The following is a 19,487-nucleotide window of genomic DNA, read 5'->3' on the forward strand; positions in this document are numbered from 1 at the left end:
GGGGTTACTGAATCCAAGAGACGTCTGCTTGGTCCTGGGACCCAGAGAAAAGTCACTTCTGACGTGTCCCCGGAAACGATGTCGGAGTGTGCCCTCTCTGGGCTCCTTCCGCAGAATCTACAATTAAATGCAGTATACATTTCTCCCCTTTTTTGATGGGAATGGCATCTGCGATAAAATTTTAACTGCAATTTGGGGCGCCTGGGTGGCGCAGTCGGTTAAGCGTCCGACTTCAGCCAGGTCACGATCTCGCGGTCCGTGAGTTTGAGCCCCGCGTCAGGCTCTGGGCTGATGGCTCGGAGCCTGGAGCCTGTTTCCGATTCTGTGTCTCCCTCTCTCTCTGCCCCTCCCCCGTTCATGCTCTGTCTCTCTCTGTCCCAAAAATAAATAAAAAACGTTGAAAAAAAAAATTAAAAAAAAAAAAAATTTTTAACTGCAATTTCAAAAACTGTTGTGGAACATTTTAAGAAAGTGAGCGAGCAATTACAGATTCCGGAGTTTGGATGCATATAAAGGATACCTTCTTCTGTCATCTTTAAATTCAACTTAAAATCGGTGGAACCTGAAACAAAAGCGATAACAATGAGATAAGGTCTATGTAAATTATTCTGACATTGAGAAGCAAATTGTAACAAAACACTTTCAGATCACGTAAAAAGCAGTAATGGACCCAGGCGAAGGGATACATTTTGAATAGAAGCTATGAATAGGTTTGGGGATTGTTTGATAATCCAGTTAATGAATCACATGAACACAAACACTGGAAAAGGATGTAACTTCTTTGCTAATTTGACAAGAAATGCTGACATTGACAAAGATAAAACTCGTACAGCACCACTTCAAAGAGGCTGTCCATGACGCCCTGATTAATAACTGTCATTAATCCAAAGGGGTTTTTTTTAGTTTATTTTTTATTTTATTTTGTTTTTAACGTTTATTTATTTCTGAGAGACAGGGAATGAGCAGGGGAGGAACAGAGAGAAAGGGAGACACAGAATCCGAAGCAGGCTCCAGGCTCCGAGCTGTCAGCACAGAGTCCATCATGGGGCTCGAACCCACAAACCGTGAGATCATGACCTGAGCCGAAGTCGGACCTCAACCGACTGAGCCACCCAGGGGCCCCTAATTTGTTTGTTTGTTTGTTTGTTTATTATTTTTGAGAGAGAGAGAGAGAGAGGAGGGGAGGGGCAGAGGGAGGGAGAGACACAATCCCACATAGGCTCTGCACTGACAGAGCCCCGAAGTGGGGCTCAAACTCACAAACCATGAGATCGTGACCTAAGCCAAGATCAAGAGTCGGACACTCAACCGACTGAACCACCCAGGTGCCCCAATTCAAAATTTTAATTTTAAGATTAATCCCTGAGCACCTCCTGGCTGACAGCAAGGAACCTGCTTGGGATTCTTTCTCTCCGTCTCTCTACTCCTCTCCCTACTTGTGGCCGTATTCTCTCTCTCTCTCTCTCTCTCTCTCTCTCTCTCTCTCTCTCAAATTAAATAAATAAGCATTAAAAAATAACAACAACAACAAAACAGATTAGTCCCTGAGCAAAAAATAACTTGAAATGCACTGAAACCTTAAAACTCATATGTGAAACTCAATAGAGATTTCCTCGAATGTGGAAAAAAAAAATCCTTAAAATTTATAATAATTACTATCAGCAACGCACTGCAAAGTTGTATTGCTAAGGGTCCAATCAGGAGACAGAAACCGCACAGCAACTTGCACAAGGGAAGTTTAACATAAAGAATTAATTTTAACATGGGGTTGGAGTAATAAGGGATTGGCTAGGAAGAAGTAAAGAGGGTTCTTGGGGCGCCTGGGTGGCTCAGTCAGTTAAGCGTCCGACTGCAGCTGGGGTCATGATCTCCTGGTTCCTGAGTTCCAGTCCCATATTGGGCTCTGTGCCGACAGCTTGGAGCCTGGAGCCTGCTTTGGATCGATCTCTCTCTCTCTCTCTCTCTCTCAAAAATAAATCAATATTAAAAAGAAGAAGAAGTAAAGAGGGTTCTTGAAGAACGCAGGCTGGGGAGACCCAGCGAGTGTCCATCACCCAGGGTGAGACGAAGCACCCACGAAGACGTCCCTCTGCAGGGCTGAGATCCAGGCCTTGATTGGAGACAGCGTGGCTCGCTGCCCCGCAGAGAAGTCACTGAGGTGCCAGGTTGGCGGCACTTGCTGGAGATCCGCTGCCCGGGGTGCCAGAGGACCCTCCACCGGGAGGCGTCCTATCTCAGAACTCGCCCCAAAGCCACAGGAGAGGACGCCAGGGGACGCTGATCACGGGCTACAACCCCCCACCCCCGCCACCAGGTGAAGCTGGCCCTCCCGGGGACGCCAAGGGAAGCTCCTGGCTGCGGGGAAATTTTAGAGCCGGGTGCTGCACACACCACACAGGCTGTTGGAACGCAGACACCCAGACACTTCGGAAGCTGCTAGTCTCGGGAGGAGCCTCACGTGCTACGGGAACCAGGAGAGAAAAACCTTCTCCTCCAGCGGCCCTCTAGCGCCCTCTCCTGACAAAGGTTAACACCCAACAATTGGCGAACAAATTTTTCCAGGACCACCCCCCCCCCCTAATTATCAGAAAGCGGACCGCGAAGGGGTGTCAGGAGCTGAAATGCAATCCAATTTCTCTGGTAAGAGTGTCTTCATTTGAAGAGTTAGCCTAAGGACTTCTAGCCAAAAACTGTTAAGAAAAAATCTTCGAGAGGTGTAAATGGTTAATAAAGATGTTTTCGTTTTCTGGATTTTATGATGTCTTGTGGTATCTTTCAACTTTTAAAAATTTGTAATGTTAGGGAGGCCTGCGTGGCTCAGTCGGTTGAGCGTCCGACTTCGGCTCAGGTCATGATCTCACGGTTTGTGGGTTCGAGCCCGGCGACGGGCTCTGTGCTGACAGCTCGGAGCCTGGAGCCTGCTTCGGATTCTGTGTCTCCCTCTCTCACTGCCTCTCCCTTACTTGTGCTCTGTCTCTCTCTCTCAAAAATAACTAAAATGTAAAAAAAAAAAAAAATTAAAAATTTGTAACATTATTTTTTTCATTCTGAGTAAGTACTTTCATTCCTAATATCGTATTTGTAATAATTGTCTTTTTTTTTTTTTTTTCCATAAAGGGCCTTCCCAAGTTACATTAGTTTCAGGGCCCCCCAGACTGGATCTGCCCTTGCCCATGGGAAAAACTTCCAAGCTGTTTTTATAAGTGTTGCTCATCAAGACCCATGTCAGATCTCAGCTTCCTTTGAATACTTTAACTAAACTGATAACTTGGCCTCTCGGTAAATTGCTGTGGCGCTAAAGGGGGGAAATGCTGGGTTTTCTATACTCTACATGCAACACTTCTGAAACCAGAGGTGTGGGTTGTCCACACCAAGCAATTCTCCAGTTCTCTGCCACACCAAGCGGGTGTCCTACAGTTCAGTCCAACGCGGGCCCTATCTCCCTGGATGGAGCATCACCTCCCACGGGTGAAGGGCTCCGTCCCACAGGACTGTGCCCACCCTACTGCACGCACCAGCCCCACTCCAGGTTGCCACCTGTTTGAGACTGACTGGCTTTAAATCAGAGGTTCCTGGGGCGCCTGGGTGGCTCAGTCGGTTAAGCGTCCGACTTCAGCTCAGGTCACGATCTCGCGGTCCGTGAGTTCCAGCCCCGCGTCGGGCTCTGGGCTGATGGCTCAGAGCCTGGAGCCTGCTTCCGGTTCTGTGTCTCCCTCTCTCTCTGCCCCTTCCCTGTTCATGCTCTGTCTCTCTCTGTCTCAAAAATAAATAAACGTTAAAAAAAATTAAAAAAAATAAAATAAATCAGAGGTTCCTACCACCCTTTCCTCAGGTTGGATAACTTGGTAGGATGAGTGAGAGAAGTCAGGAAAAGAGTGTACTTACTAGATTACCAGTTTATTAAAAAGGGGTGAACTCAGAACAGCCAGATTGAAGAGATGGGTGGGGCTACAGGGAAGAGGAACTGGGCTTCCACGCCCTCTCCAGACAACTAAAGAAACTAACTCCCCAGCACCTCCACATGCTCAGTAACTCAGAGGCTCTATGAACCCCTTCAATTGGGTTGTTGTTGTTGTTGTTGTTGTTAATGGAGGCCTCATGTCATGGGCTCCATTGATGAAAGCATTGGCCATTAGTGATTAACTCAACTTCCAGCCCCTCTCCCCTCCCTCCTGGAGGGTGTGTGTGTGTGTGTGTGTGTGTGTGCGTTATGCGTGGCTGAAGGGCCAACCCTCTAATCAGGAGGTTGGTTCCCTTGGCAACCAGACTCCATCCCGAGATTCATCCTGGAACCCCCCCCCCCCCCCAGGCCCAGCCATCTCCTTCACATACAAAAGGCACTTGTCACTTCAGAGATTCCAAGGTTTTGGAAGGTGCCTACCAGGAAGTGGGGCAGAGACCAAATATATATTTCTTATTATGTCAAAGGCACTTTTTTATCTGTATGTTCATTGGGTACCTAGCCCACGCCACTGTCTATTTTTATTTAACTAAAATTTCTTTCTAGCCTCACACAAATGTGTCTCCTTTTTCTGGGATGTGCAGAGAATTCTCGATCTCCTTCACAGCAACGCTCACTTCCTACTTTGGATTGTCAACTCCTAGAGGGAAGAGGTCATTTTATTTATATATGTGAACTTGAACTTGTAGCAGCATTCAATAAATGTCAGTTGCATGAAGTAAGAGAGTCCTCTTGCCTCCTTTATTAGATTATAAGCTTCTTGAGGACAGGGCTAGGATTAAAGTTGAGGGAACTCAGAGAGGTCATCCAGTCTAACCCCTGGGTACAGGGTGGGGAAATGAGGCCCGTAATAGGGCACATCCTTGAGACCCTGAGGGCAAGGCCACACGGTATCATCTTCAATTTCAGTGTTCTATCCTTCATGGTGGGTGTGTGTGTGTGTGTGTGTGTGTGTGTGTGTGTGTGTGTGAGTGTGTGAGATGGGGTAGGAGGGCAGAGATGGAGAGACAAGTGGAGCTAAAAACCCCCCGGGCCCCAGTGGCTGAGTCAGGCATCTGTCCTTCTCCCCATTCTTGGCACAGGTAAGTGTGTCGGGAACAGAACCCCGAGAGTCTATTGTTTAAACAGGGGAGTGGGGGCACCTATTTGTCTCAGTCAACGGAGCATGTAACTCTTGATCTCAGGATTGAGTTAGAGTGCCACTTTGGGGGTAGAGATTACTTAAAAATAAAATCTTAAAATAAAACATAAAAATGGGAGCGGTTAGGGACATGTAATCAAAATCTTCCAAAATTCCTGACAATTTCAGTAGCGGGCTGGGGCCTGGGTCTTAGCGATAGTTCTTTTTTTTTTTTTTTTTTTTTTTTCAATTTTGTTTCACATTTTTATTTATTTTTGAGAGAAAGAGACGGAGACAGAACACGAGCTCGGGAGGTGCAGAGAGAAAGGGAGACACAGAATCCGAAGGAGGCTCCAGGCTCCGAGCTGTCAGCACAGAGCCAGACGCGGGGCTGGAACTCACCAGCGGTGAGATCATGACCTGAGCCGAATCGAACACTTAACCACCTGAGCCACCCAGGCGCCCCCCAGCGATAGTTCTTAAAAGGGGGAATTAATGGGTGAAGAAGCAGAAACTTAGAGAAAAAAAACTTAATATTCTTCATTTTCTCTCAAATTGTTGTTCGGACTTACAGTTTCATGAACAGAGTATGAAGAGGTGTGTATTTCTCAGATGTGCCCACTCTTCTCAGCTTAGATATTATCAAACAAATGCCAGTCTAACAGCAAGCCAATCATTTCTTAACATGGTTAATTTGTGTTTCTTTAGTTACTGGGTGGGTTGAACATCTTTTTAAATGTTTGTGGGTCCTCTGAATACTTTTTGGGAAAATCCTGTGGTTGGTTGTTATTGTTGGTGCTTTATAACAATAATTCAATGGAGTACATTTTAAGTGAAAAATGTTTAATGTTTATTTTGAGAGAGAGAGACAGGCAGACAGAGCATGAGCAGGGGAGGGGCAGATAGAGAGGGAGACACAGAATTTGAAGCAGGCTCCGGGCTCTGAGATGTCAGCACAGAGTCTGACATGGGGCTTGAACTCCCGAGTCTCGAGATCATGACCTGAGCTGAAGTTGGATGCTTGACCCACGGAGCCACCCAGGTGCCCCCTTTTTTAAATTTTTTAAAAGAGAGAAGTAGGGGCACCTGGGTGGCTCCATGGGTTAAGCATCCAACTTTGGCTCAGGTCATGATCTCAAAGGTCATGAGTTTGAGCCCCACGTTGGGCTCTTGGCTGTTAGCACAGAGCCTGCTTGGATCCTCTGACCCCTCTCTCTCTGCCCCTCCCCCACTTGTGCTATCTCTCTCTCTCTCCCAAAATAAATAAACATTAAAAAAATTAATACATAAAAATAAATGAAAGAGAGAAGTAGAAGGTGGATTCTACTAGTGGATGGCCACCTCCCAGTAGATCATGGAGAATCATGCTTACACATAGCAGGTACGCAATAAACACGTAGCAGATTAATGGACCATCATCAAGGATCCTGCTTGGTGAGATGTGCGGGGTACCATTCTGCCCTGCTTTTTCTCTCCCGATTTATGCTGGGCGTGGGTAGGGGAATGAAATCTCTTCCTGCTTTGGTGGGGAGGGGAGCCAAGGTGGAGATAGGACACAACGGCCCAACATGAACAGGTGTGCTAATCCTACCCGGCTCAAGTTTTGTAGCGATGATTCCAGAAAACACACCGGGAAGGGTTTGGCTTGTAGAACCTGGCCCTTTCAGCTCTTGCTAGATACTTCTCTTGAGCTGCGAGCCAACACAAATCTGAATCTCACCACGAGAGGGGGCCCTAAACTCAGGATGATTCTGAAGTTTGGTCAGGTGCTGTCTTCAAAGTTATCCCTCAGAAATTCTGATTTTCCACCTAAAATATTTCCTCACAAGTTTAAGTGGCTGCAAGAAATGCAACTGCCTGTCTAGCGTAGTTATACCTATTTTTAAAAACTCTTGGCTATATATTCAGTGATATGTAAATATCAGCAATTTGATGTCCACGATTTACAAAATACACAAAGTTTGGGGCACCTGGGTGGGTCAGTTCGTGAAGCATCTGACTTCAGCTCAGGTCATGATCTTGAGGTTCATGAGTTCGAGCCCCGCATCGGGCTCTGTGCTGAAAGCTCGGTGCCTGGAGCCTGCTTCAGATTCTGTGTTTTCCCCTCTCTCTGCCCCTCCCCCATTCTCACTCTGTCTCTCAAAAATAAGGAAATATTTTTTAAAAAATTTTAAATACATAAAGTTCTTTTAACTATTCATTTTTCTTCATAAACTTGTCTTTCCATCACCTCCCTCCTCATCTAATTTTTTTCCTTAATTTTTCCAATAATGAAGAAATTCCCTCATCTAGTTTTATCCTAATAGAATATATGTTATTTAGGGAGTCTTCTTTTATGGATTGTCCCTATCATACTTCTCAGCAACAAAGATATAAATAAAAATATTTTAAAAATTTTATATCCTATGATCATGAGTCTCTAACTACTGAGAAGTCTCTTCTGGTTAGAGTATCATTGTTATCATGTGTATTTCATTAAATCAACATAAATATGTTGCCAATTTGATAACTAATTGTTAAACAGAAAAAGTAATTTTTTAAAATGTTTATTTTTGAGAGAGAGAGAGAGACAGAGTGCAAGCGAGGGAGGGGCAGAGACAGAGAGGGAGACACAGAATCTGAAGCAGGCTCAGGCTCCGAGCCATCAGCACAGATGCCTGATGTGGGGCTCGAACCCACCAGCCACGAGATCATGACCTGAGCCAATGTCAAACACTTAACAGACTGAGCCACCTAGGCGCCCCTAAAAAGTCAATTGTTATTGGAAATGCCCCTCTTAATGAGGTGAATGAGGTCGTTTGTATTTTCCAATCTGCTGGAATAAGTCACATTGCTAACCAAACACACTCCTATTTCCACTGCTTGGAATGGATTTTGGGCTCTGCAGCCAACACTGGCATGAGAGTGACAGTGTGGAGGCACTGATTAAAGCCTGGATGAAAGGTTCTGAGCAATGTCCCCTGCGCACGTGAATTCGGTTACATTGTCTACGTGTGAAAGCACACTAGGACAAAATTTTCAAGTGGCTAAAATAAAACTTGACTTGCTCCTTCATCCCTCGTCTAGGTAGTCCTCAATCTCCATAAATTACGTCAGTGTTTGCGTCCATTTTTTTCTCACCCTTAACTGCCTTTAGCCAGGTGTGTACCTCTTTCTACCTGAACCATGGCAATGACGTTCAGACCCCTCTAGTCCTTCCTGCACATGGTGATCAGACCAGTCCTATTTATGCCTCTTGTATCCTACCTCTCTTTTGCCAACAAAACAAAACAAACTTTCTTATCTCCTAGAATATGAAGTCTAGACTTCTGTGGCTGGCATTCAGGGCTCCCTGGGATGTCCATTTCTGCCCTCTTGAACGTCACAGCCCGTTCTCTTCCAGTATCCTCTCCCAGTCTGGTGGGCCTCCCTCGCCATGATCATCTCACAAATTGCAGTTTCTTTGGACCAATGGGAAGTCCCTCTTGGTCAGGTCCTCTCCAGGAGAGTTGGTTCCTTCTGGTCTGCCCCTGTCTTCATGTAAGGGGAAGGGCATGAGACAAGGTATTTCTTTGCTCACGCCGTGTGCCAGAAATAGATTCATCCTGATACTTGTGGAGCAATCAGAGAATAGAGATTTCAAATAAACGCTCCTAGGGAATTATTATATATTAAGAATGTTTACTAAGCATCTGCTGTGTTTACCACTGTGCTAGGCACTGGTGACAGAAATAGAAATTTAAGATCCAGTCTGATGAGGGACCGTAAGGCAAGCTGAGGGCTAAGCTCAAGCTAGCACAACCCCCTCCCGCCTCTTGGGATCTGTGTGATATTCCTCAGGCCCTCCTGGCTGCCCAAGAACAAAGGAAAGGAAAGAAAACAAACGGTTAACTGACAGAGATCACAGGCCTGCAGGACCTGAGTCTTTACCTGTTTACAAATGTCTTAGTAAATTACAAGAAAAAGGCAATCTTATCAATAGCCTCACGTCCAGGAACTCCCCGCTGTCTCAATGTTAATGCGTTGCTAGAGGGAAAAACAACCTTAGCTTGACAGTAGCTAAACCTCCAGTAATCTGTGAGTCTTTAATAGCAAATGGAAACCACGTGAAGAAACTTCCTCTTAGGGGCGCCTGGGTGGCTCAGTCTGTTAAGCCTCTGATTTAGGCTCAGGCCATGATCTCATGGTTCGTGAGTTTGAGCACCACATTGGGCTCTGTGCTGATAGCTTGGAGCCTAGAGCCTTTCAGATTGTGTCTCGTGTGTCTCCTTCTCTGTCCCTCCTCCACTTGTGCTCTGCCTCTCTCTCTCTCTCTTAAAAATAAACATTAAAAAATCGATTTTAAAAAGAAACTTCCTCTTCACTTTACTTCCCCTAACCCCATAGTATATAACCACTCTTCACAAGCCCAGTGCAGCTCTTTCTGCCCACGGGTCCTGTCCCTGTGCTCTAATAAAAGCACCTTTTTGCAAAGACGTCTTCTAGAATTTTCTTGGCCGTCAGCTCTGAACATTCATCACCCCAAACCTCATCATAGTCTATCTTCCCTCAAAGAGCTGATCATTTACTTGGGGAGACAGGAATTCCACACATTAAGAGTGGCAAATAAAATAGTATAGAACCAAATGCAAAACGAACCTGTTATCATTTGTGATAAACTATTTTCCTATATTTTCACTTTAAAAATTTTAAAACAAAAGTAACACATACTTGTCAAAATGAAATGTTTTGAAGTATAAAGAGTAAAAGTGAAAGTCCCTATTCACTCCCTTCTCAATCCTTCTTGGTGAATACCCTTCTAGACTGTTCTCAATGGTCTTATAGATAAATATACATATGTAAATGCATATATACACATACACAGTATTTTGAATAGTGTCATCATAGACATATTGTTCTGCAACTTATTCTTTCAATTTTATACCTTCCCCTGTCCTACATATGTGCAAATCTACTCTGTTCTTTTTTTTTTTTTTAATTATTTTTTTCTTTTAGAGGCAGAGAGAGTGCACAAGCCAGGGAGAGAGAGAATCCCAAGCAGGTTTCACACTCAGTGGCAGAGCCCAATGTGGGGCTTGATCTCATGCCCCTGGGATCATGACCCGAGCTGAAACCAAGAGTGGGATGCTCAACCGATTGAGCCAGCCAGGCTCTCCACTACTCTGTTGTTTCTTTTCTTTCTTTCTTTCTTTCTTTCTTTCTTTCTTTCTTTCTTCTTCTTTTTTTTTAATGTTTATTGATTTTTGAGAGAGAGAGACAGAGTGTGAGTGGGGGAGGGTCAGCGAGAGAGGGAGACACAGAATCCGAAGCAGGCTCCAGGCTCTGAGCCATCAGCACAGAGCCCGACGCGGGGCCTGACCCCAAACCTGAATCCATGAACCATGGATCATGACCAGAGCTGAAGTCAGATGCCCAACCGACTGAGCCACCCAGGAGCCCCAACTCTGTTGTTTCTAATGGCTGCTATCGTGTTCCATAGCAAGAACATCCTATTTATTTCTCCTTGCCTTCTATTGATGAACATTTGGTTTAGTTTTAATTTTTCCTTATTAGAGTTACATTGTATTCAAAATCGTGCAAATTCATCCATATGTGTTCTGCAAAAAACAAAAACAAACACAGGAACAAGGAAGCAATAAAAACAATGAGTAAGCATTAGTCAAGAATGTAAACTCTGGAACCAGACTTCTTGGGTTCAAACCCTTATCTGCCACTTATTAGCTGTGTGATCTTGGGCAAGTTCCTTAACGTCTCTGAGCCTCACTTTCCTCATTTAGAAAATGGAGGTTATAACCGTGTTTATCTCATCTAATACGGTTCTAATCTCATCTATAAGGTTCTAATACGGATTAAAGGTTCTAATACGGATTAAAGGAGCTAATGTGTGCAAGATATTTAGAACAGTTCTTTCTTGGCACAGAGTGAGTGCTTAATAAAAGTTAACTATTATTCTATTATTATTATTGTTAAGATATACATAGTAGGGTGTGTCTGGCTGGCTCAGTCAGTAGAGAACACAACTCTTGATATCGGGGCTATTAAATTCAAGCCCCAAGTTGGGTGCAGAGATTACTGACAAACAATATCTTAAAAGAGAGAGAGAGAGAGAGAGAGAGAGAGAGAGAGAGAGAGATACAGAGTAGATGAGCTAGAGGAAAACTTATTAAATATAGCTACAAGTCACAAATAGTTTACCATTATTTTTTTTTAATTTTTTAAAATGTTTTTATTTATTTTTGAGACAGAGAAAGACAGAGCATGAGCAGGGGAGGGACAGAGAGAGAGACACAGAATCCGAAGCAGGCTCTAGGCTCCGAGCTGTCAGCACAGAGCCCGATGCGGGGCTCGAACTCACAGACTGTGAGATCACGACCTGAGCTGAAGTCGGATGCCCAACCGACTGAGCCACCCAGGCGCCCCAGTTTACCATTATTTAAAAATTATTCTGGCTAAAAGAAGGGAATGGGATGCATCTATATTATTCCATTTGCAGCTCAAGAGACACTGCAAAATATGACAGAGAGTCCAAGTTAGGCCCTGTTCCCTTTGCTTATTTTATTTTAATTTAATTTTATTTTTTTTTATCTTACACAACGTAAATTTATTAACAGAAAACAGTAATTTGAGGAGTCCTGTTTACAGACAGAGACAATGGCAACCTCCCTGCCTGCAGGTACTATCAGAGGGGATGTGGGTGACGTCCTCAATCTGCCCGATCTTCATTCCTGAGCGGACCAGGACTCACCTCTAGCCCCATGTCCAAGGTCTCGGTCCTGTATCCCGCTGTGGCCACATCCTGGGCAGCCAACATGGCAGCATACAGAGAGGCCTCATTTCCATTTCCTTGCCAGAAAGATTGGCGACATGGACAGAAGTGTCACTGAAGGACGCAAAGATGTGGCGGGCACCAAATATGTTTTCCCCTACGGCCCCCTGAGGTCCAAGGCTGAGGACCTACTCTTCCTTCCTTTCCTTCCCCTTGCCAGGTGCCATTTCGGCCCATCTTTTCTAGACTCTGCCACTGGAAGAAGCCCCTGTTCTCTTTTCTTTTCGACTTAGCTTTTGAGCCAGGCGATAGTACGATTACAAACAATCCGAACGGTCCCTCTAAATCGTGAGACTTGCGATGTAACAAAACTTAAAGGCATTTTTGTGGATGTGCTTTCGTGGACCCAGAGACATTGGGCTAAGCCTGTCTAGCGCTTCGGGTCTCCCTGGTAACAGTGTTTATTAGGCCAGGCTTGCACCCACCAGTTCTGGGGAAGGGTGGCCCTTCCCCACAAGGCTGAAGCGGTTCTCTGGCAGAATGACCTGGAAAAGCAGGAACAGACTCTGACGCTAAAGGGGCAGTAAAGCCATCAGCACTTGGGGCCACTGCACATCCCTCCAGTCCAGCTTCTATGAGGTCTGGTGGTGTCACCAGGAGACCAGTGGTGATGATGAGGGAAACAAAGGCAAGAAATATGTGGTTTAAATTAAATTCCCTTACAGCCTGCAGCCCGCTAATAGACGCCAGAGACTTGTAGTGTGTAACACTCCCCAAGAAATTTATGGCTGCCTTAATGCCTTAGTATTTACACTTCCTCAAAAATTAAAAGCAACCTTATTTTGACAGTAGCTAAATCTTCAGGGTCCTTTGACACCTTGCTTTCAGCATCCAGAAATTCTTTGGAGACCTATGTTATCTATATCTCCCCTCCACAAACTCAAAATATACAATAAGTCTTTCCCACACCCGCAGCTGCTTTTTCTGCCCATGGGTCCTGTCCCTGTGCTTTAATAAAATCAGCTTTTTGCACCAAAATAAAAAACAAAAAACAAAAAACAAAAAACAAAACAAGCGAACAAAAACCAAAAGAGTCTCTAGAATTCTTTCTTAGCGTTTGCTCACGAACTCCACCTCAAATTCCATCAGTGTCATCCAGAGACCAGGGAGAGGCTGAAGTTTCCGTTGTTCTTATTCCCATATGAACCATGACAATAAATCCTCATATTTTGAGATTCCTGTGTGCGTCTGATCCTTGACCCCAACAGGTCTAACTCAGACATAAACAAACCGTTTTATAAATAAAAATATGTAAATAACCAGGAAGCAAGCATGGGAAGGCGTTCACTCCCCTGGTATGAAGCATAATGAACATCATAAGAACTATAAGATGCCTCCTTTCCCCTCCTCCTCATCTCGCCTCCTCTTTCTCCTGTTCTTCTTTCATTTTCCCTTGAAAAAGGGCAAATTGCAAAAACCATAATATCTAATTCTGTTGAAAAGGTAAAGCCATAAATTTATCAGTAAGTATAGGAAGTCTAGAATTTGTACCTTTTATGGAGTACTCTACAGGAATATCACTGAACAAAAGAAAACAAAACAAACAACTACTAACAACCACAACAGAACACCCTAAATATAGAAAAAGATTTACATCAGAGATGACCTTCACCATTATAAATAACGAATAATTAGAAACAACCTTGTGGCTAGTCTTCCCGAGTCAAGATCTATTTTTTTTCTTTCTCTCTCATTGTAATGGAATCCTTCCCTGACGTACATGGTGCATGGCTATCCAGATGGAGTTCTACATTTCCCAGCCTCCTTTGCGCAGGTGCAACCATGTGACCAAGCACGGGGCCAATGGAGATGTAAGGCGGGAAGCATGTGACTTCCCATTGAAGCCCCCTTCACCTTTTCCCTTCTCTCTGCCTAGAATGTGGACGTAGTCACGAGCGAGCAGGTACTCCGCAGAGGTGGGCAGGATCCTGCAGATGGCAGAGCAACGAGATGGAAAGAGCCTGCGTCGCTGAACCATGGAGCCACCGTATCAGCTCTGGGCTGTTAGACAAGCAAACAAAATTTCAATTTCTCTTGAGTCTGTTCCAGCTGGCAAGTCTGTATCCTAATACACATGCAAATGACCCACAATAGGAGATGATGGGCTGATCTGTTGTATTTCTACTTGCTGAGATATTAGGTAGCTGTTGAAATGATATTTATGAAGGTATGAAATAATAATTAAAACTCATAAACTATATTAATTTTTATTTTTTTTTAATGTTTATTTGTTTTTGAGACAGAGAGAAACAGAGTATGAACGGGGAGGGTCAGCGAGAGAGGGAGACACAGAATCTGAAACAGGCTCCAAGCTCTGAGCCGTCAGCACAGAGCCCGACGCGGGGCTCGAACTCACAAACCGCGAGATCATGACCTGAGCCGAAGTTGGACGCTTAACCGACTGAGCCACCCAGGCACCCTAAGCCATATTAATTTTTAAAAGTACGGTTAAAAATTGCATACGTGGATTTTTAATATATTGAGGAAAGGCTCTGATTAAGAAACAGATACTGGGGCGCCTGGGTGGCTCAGTCTGTTAAGCCTCTGACTTGGACTCAGGTCATGATCTTGCAGTTCACGAGTTTGGGCCCCACGTCGGGCTCTGTGCTGAGGGCTTGGAGCCTGGAGCCTGCTTGGGATTCTGTGTCTCCCTCTCTCTCTCTCTGTCCCTCCCCCACTCGTACTCGGTCTCTCTCTCTCTCTCTCTCAAAAATCAATAAAACATTAAAAAAAAGTTACAAAAATAAATAAATATTGAAAAAACTTAAGAAAAAAGAAAAAGATACTGGAAATATTTACACTGAAATGTCAACAATGGTTATAGTGTAGGTAATGAAACATCAGGAGATTTATATTTATTCTTCCCTCACTTTATGATTTAAAATTTTCTAATAAGAGAAAAATAAGAAAAATTTCTTAAGTGGTACTCCCAAACTACTCAGCCAGTCTTCTCTTCTCCCGGGACTGGCTGCCCCCAGGCTTGGCTTTTTGTGCAGGTAACATAGGCATCAGCAAGTGGAACAGGGAAGGAGGAGAAGGGCTCCTCTCTTCCGGCTCCCCCCACAGGCTCCCTTGCAAGATTATTCCTGATGACAGCAATTCCATTACTAACATCTCTTCACTATCAACCTCTATGGCGGCTATCCAATCCCTCCTTTGGGGGTAACACGCTAAGTGTCTGACGCATTAGGATGAATCACTTAGGCTGGAGCAGATTCGTAATTCGTGCCTGTGAGGAGGTGGGCATGGGTGGAGGGGTGGAGGTAGGAGGGCAAAGAAGGGGTGGGTAGGGAACAGCAAAAGGTAGTATCATCAACCTAAAGCTTTGCCTAAATGAGTCATTGAGCCAGATGCTGCTGTCTACTCAACGTCCACTCTCCTCTTCTTCCTGATGACCAATTTTTTTTTTTTTTGAGGGGTGAGGAATGATTCCCCAACATGCCTTGCAGGTAGTGGCTATTTTTTTTCTAGTTGAATGACTGTTTTAAAAAAGCTTTTTTTGTGTTTATTCATTTTTGGAAAGACAGAGAGAGACAGAGCAAAAGCAGGGGTGGGCTGGGGGGGCGGGGAGACACAGAATCCGAAGCAGGCTCCAGGCTCTGAGCTGCTAGCACAGAGCCCGACGCGTGACTTGAACTCACGAACCGCGAGATCATGACCTGAGCTGAAGTTGGACACTCAACCGACTGAGCCACCCAGGTGCCCCGACTTTCTGTTTTTAAAAAGTTTCCATGTTTATTGTATTTTGGGGTTGGGGAAGGGCAGAAAAAGAGGGAGACACAGAATTTGAAGCAGGCTCCAGGCTCTGAGCTGTCAGCACAGAGCCCGATGCAGGGCTCGATCCCACAAACCGCGAGATCACGACCTGGGCCGAAGTCGGCCGCTTAACCGGCAGAGCCACCCAGGCGCTCCAAGTCTAGTGACTTTCTAGTGACGTTTTTTTCCAGTCTAGTCAGAAACGGAAGGGGTGGGGCTTCTGGAAAAGCTATTGTTTTCCTACTAAAAACAGACTTAGCTGACGCACGCTTTTCATTCTTTGCGCTCCCCCTTCTCCTTGTCTGGACCACAGACACAGTGTCTGGAGGTGCGGCCGCCATCTTCTTCCAGGGCATAAAAAGTGTTACAAGGTGAGTTTCAGGATAAAAGTAAAATCACGATTCCCACGCAGAGATACACAAATGAGCACGTGTTCAAGATTTTGTTGAACTCGACAACAAAACAGGGAACAAGGCAGATGTTATAACCAGCTCAAAAGAGGAGCCAAGAAGCACACACTCCTATGAAATAAAGGAAGGTGAAGGCGAACGGGATGTAGAGGTGAAACTGGTCCCCCGCAGGGTGGGAGGTGAGACAGTGCAACTTCTACCTGAAAGGGTAGAATTTGCTTCGTTACCGACAAGAAGTCCGCGATGCTATTCGTGACCTTCGATTACAGCTGGGAAGGAGCGGCATGGAATCAGTCTTATCAGCTGGAAGACTGTGCCACGGGTAGTGCAGTCTTCCATCAGAGTGCACGTTTTTCCTCAAGTGACATCAGCTCTGGACTACAGACCTCTGGACTCCTTTTTTTTTTTTTTTAATGTTTATTTATTTTTGAGAGAGGGAGAGACAGAGCACGAGCGAGGGAGAGGCAGAGAGAGAGAGAGGGAGACAGAGAACCCAAAGCAGGCTCCAGGCTCTGAGCTCAGAGCCCGACGCGGCGCTCGAACCCACGAACCACGAGATCATGCCCTGAGCCGAAGTCAGACGCTCAACCGACTGAGCCACCCAGACGCCCCTAGACCCCTTCTAAGCGAGAAAAACAAAACCCTATTCGTTTAAGTGACAGTTAGTTTCTGCTAAATGCACCTGGCCACAATGCTGACAGATTCAGCCGAATTTAACACAATTCAGTTATTAGGAAAATGCCAAGAATCCTAATCCTTGGGAAACTACAGGTGATATGAAATAATCGCAGCAAGGTAGAGGGATGACAAGGACAGTCTTTTCAGATGTAACGGTATTTCTGAGGGCTTTCTCTAGAGGTGAATAACAAAGATACCTGGTTTTGCCTTTCTTTCTTATTTCGCCAGTAGTCCATCAACAGACGGAGTGTCCGCTCTCGGGTGCGATGGAGCCGCTTGCAGGCAGATCAAGGTTTCCACTCACAACAGCTAGAAAAGCCGATGGAAGCGTCAGACGTCACCCCAGATCGTCAGCTGACTTCAGAAACAAGCCGGAAGATAATGGAAGGGCATCTTTAACGTGCTGAAAGAAAACACACCCGTCGGATTAAAACTTCCCCAAAGTTTTAGACAATAGGCTTTATTTAGAAAACAGGATGGTAGAGAGGTCTGATTTTACCTTTTTAACTGCCATGCATCCTATCGATTTGTAATGATTTTCTGGAATCAAGTAAAAAAAAAAAAAAAGTAGTTTAGCATTCCGTGGAAGTTTCTCAAACCATAAGCCTACAGCAATGACTACCTACTCTCCGGTCTCTGTGTTTGCTTTTAGTTTTCATTCATCCTTGGACTTAAAATCACAAAACTAATATTGTAGATCAAGTTCTCTTTGACGTTAATAATAGGTTAAACGACAAAACACAAATTGTTGTGAACTTAGTTCAATAGTATAACTACCATGGTCGGCTTTATTCATCATCTCTGCCTTTCCTCCTTTATCTTTTCAGAGCTGGAACATCACCTACCCACCTCTTGGGATGATCAGAGGTACCTGGGTTAAACATTTGGGAGCAGAACATGCTAGAAATTCGAAACCAGGATGCAGAACTTGTGGACTACATGCTTTCAGAATGATTCTACCTGGGTCGGGCGGGCCACCAAACCCCTTCTGGCAGTGACTGAGATCCAGCCTCCGCATTTCACAGGGAATCAGAGTAACTCTCCTATTTTACATTTTCAAAATTTCTTTCAGTTTCTCTCATCTTCCAGGGGGATTGAAATGATGTATTTCCAATCAGGTGGGAACACAATCTCCCTCCCCACCTGCTTGGTTTCTTTGTTCTTCTATGTCTCCCTCCCCACCTGCTTGGTTTCTTTGTCCTTCTATGTTCTTCTCATCCAGCTAGGATGCTAAATAAAATGACCACGTCTCCAAATAAGGTGATCAGTAATTAAAAACCTACCAGACAGAAAGTGTGAGTCATCATTCAAATTCCCTGAAAATTCCTATTTATAACCACTTCCTTCAAATTCTCATTTACAAATAGAAAAATCAAGAATGAAGTGGTTTTCTTTTTTTTTTTTTTTTTAACGTTTACATGAAATTTCACTGTCCTATTAAGGATGTTTGAGGGTTTTCTGATTCCACTCCAGCAAAAGTAAAATCACTTATGCAGAAGTTGCTTGATTCCTTGTTACTATGAAACCCATGGCAACAAAAATACAAACACAAATTAGGAAGAATTCGTCATCCTACGAAATTGCAGTTGAAGCCACTAAATGTCAGCGTTAGAAATAACAGAAAGGAGGTAGGGTAATAAAATACAACAAGAATGATGCAAGTTGAATTACTGGGTAAAAGGGAATATGCGTTTCGATTTTGATAGACGGTGCCACATTGCCCTTGCAGGTACGAAACAGGGTACCTATTTCAACACAGTCTTGCCATCACAGGCTATCATGTTATTTTCCAGTCTGATAGGCACAAGGTGGTTTCTTGGTGTAGTTTTATATTTATCTCATTGTGAGTGAGGTTAAGTAATGTGTCATACGTTTATGAGCCACTTGTATTTCCTCTTCGGGGAACCATACTGTCAGAGCCTTTGCCCAGTTTTCTATTTTGGTCCTTTTCCTATTGAATTGTAAGAGCTCTTTAGATACCAAAGAGATCTGTCTTTGGAAGCTCTCAAGCCGCACGCCATCACAATGCTAGAGCAAGTCCAAGGATGGTTTTGGGATTCGGACAGGAAGGGCCAAGGGCCTCAACCGAGAAAACTTTCTGCCGTCTGAGATTTACTCCTTCTATGTTTCATTTCCGGGTTCTCCTATCAAAGGCTCATCTACCCATCGCTCAACGCTCTGTCAGAGCCTGTGCTCAACCCCACGTTCCCAGAACATTTCACAAGTTGCCGTTAATTTTTATGCACACTTGTCTTATTTTCTCACCTAGACATGAGGACGGAACCCAGACCATAAACTTTATTTGTATTTACCACATTGCTGGGCAGAGAGCGGCTCTCCATCGACCACTGAGGTTGCTAGTGCGATGGATACCTGGTTAGCAGGGCCAGGGTCGGGGGGAAGCGCCAGGGCAACCAGCCGATAAGTTTCAGGTGAAGCAACCTAAATGTCACCCTGGGCGGAGGCCCGACGGAGACAGGGAAGAAAACCCTGGCGTTTAGGGGGACAACCTGTTTAGTCCGGCCTAGACCGAGGGGGAAAGGGTACTCCCTGCCAGGTCCGCTGGTCTTTTTCAAGGCTTTAGGTGAAATGAAGCCAGGCGCAATTTCCTCTGAAGTCGAGCAAACGGGGCCGAACCTGCGGCCGGGCCGGGACACCACTTCCACCCGGACGGAAACGGCCCCGAGACTCCAACGCCCGGGCCTAGGGTCCTCCCATAGGCCCCGCCCCCTCACCCGCCACCCTGCCCCGCCCACG

General features: G+C 44.9%; 1 long non-coding RNA gene across 1 annotated transcript; it reads right to left on the reverse strand.

Annotated features, from left to right (window-relative positions):
- Positions 1–449: 449 nt before the first annotated feature.
- LOC109252392 (uncharacterized) lies at positions 450–19,444 on the reverse strand. Its single transcript, XR_002073970.2, has 4 exons — positions 19,241–19,444; positions 17,230–17,270; positions 16,928–17,133; positions 450–562 (listed from the first exon to the last, which is right to left on the reverse strand). It is a non-coding gene; the product is annotated as an uncharacterized LOC109252392 (long non-coding RNA).
- Between the last annotated feature and the right edge of the window lie 43 nt (positions 19,445–19,487).

This window comes from Panthera pardus, unplaced genomic scaffold, assembly GCF_024362965.1.
Source record: "Panthera pardus isolate Hobbes unplaced genomic scaffold, ASM2436296v1 HiC_scaffold_9, whole genome shotgun sequence".
Lineage (NCBI taxonomy): Eukaryota > Metazoa > Chordata > Mammalia > Carnivora > Felidae > Panthera > Panthera pardus.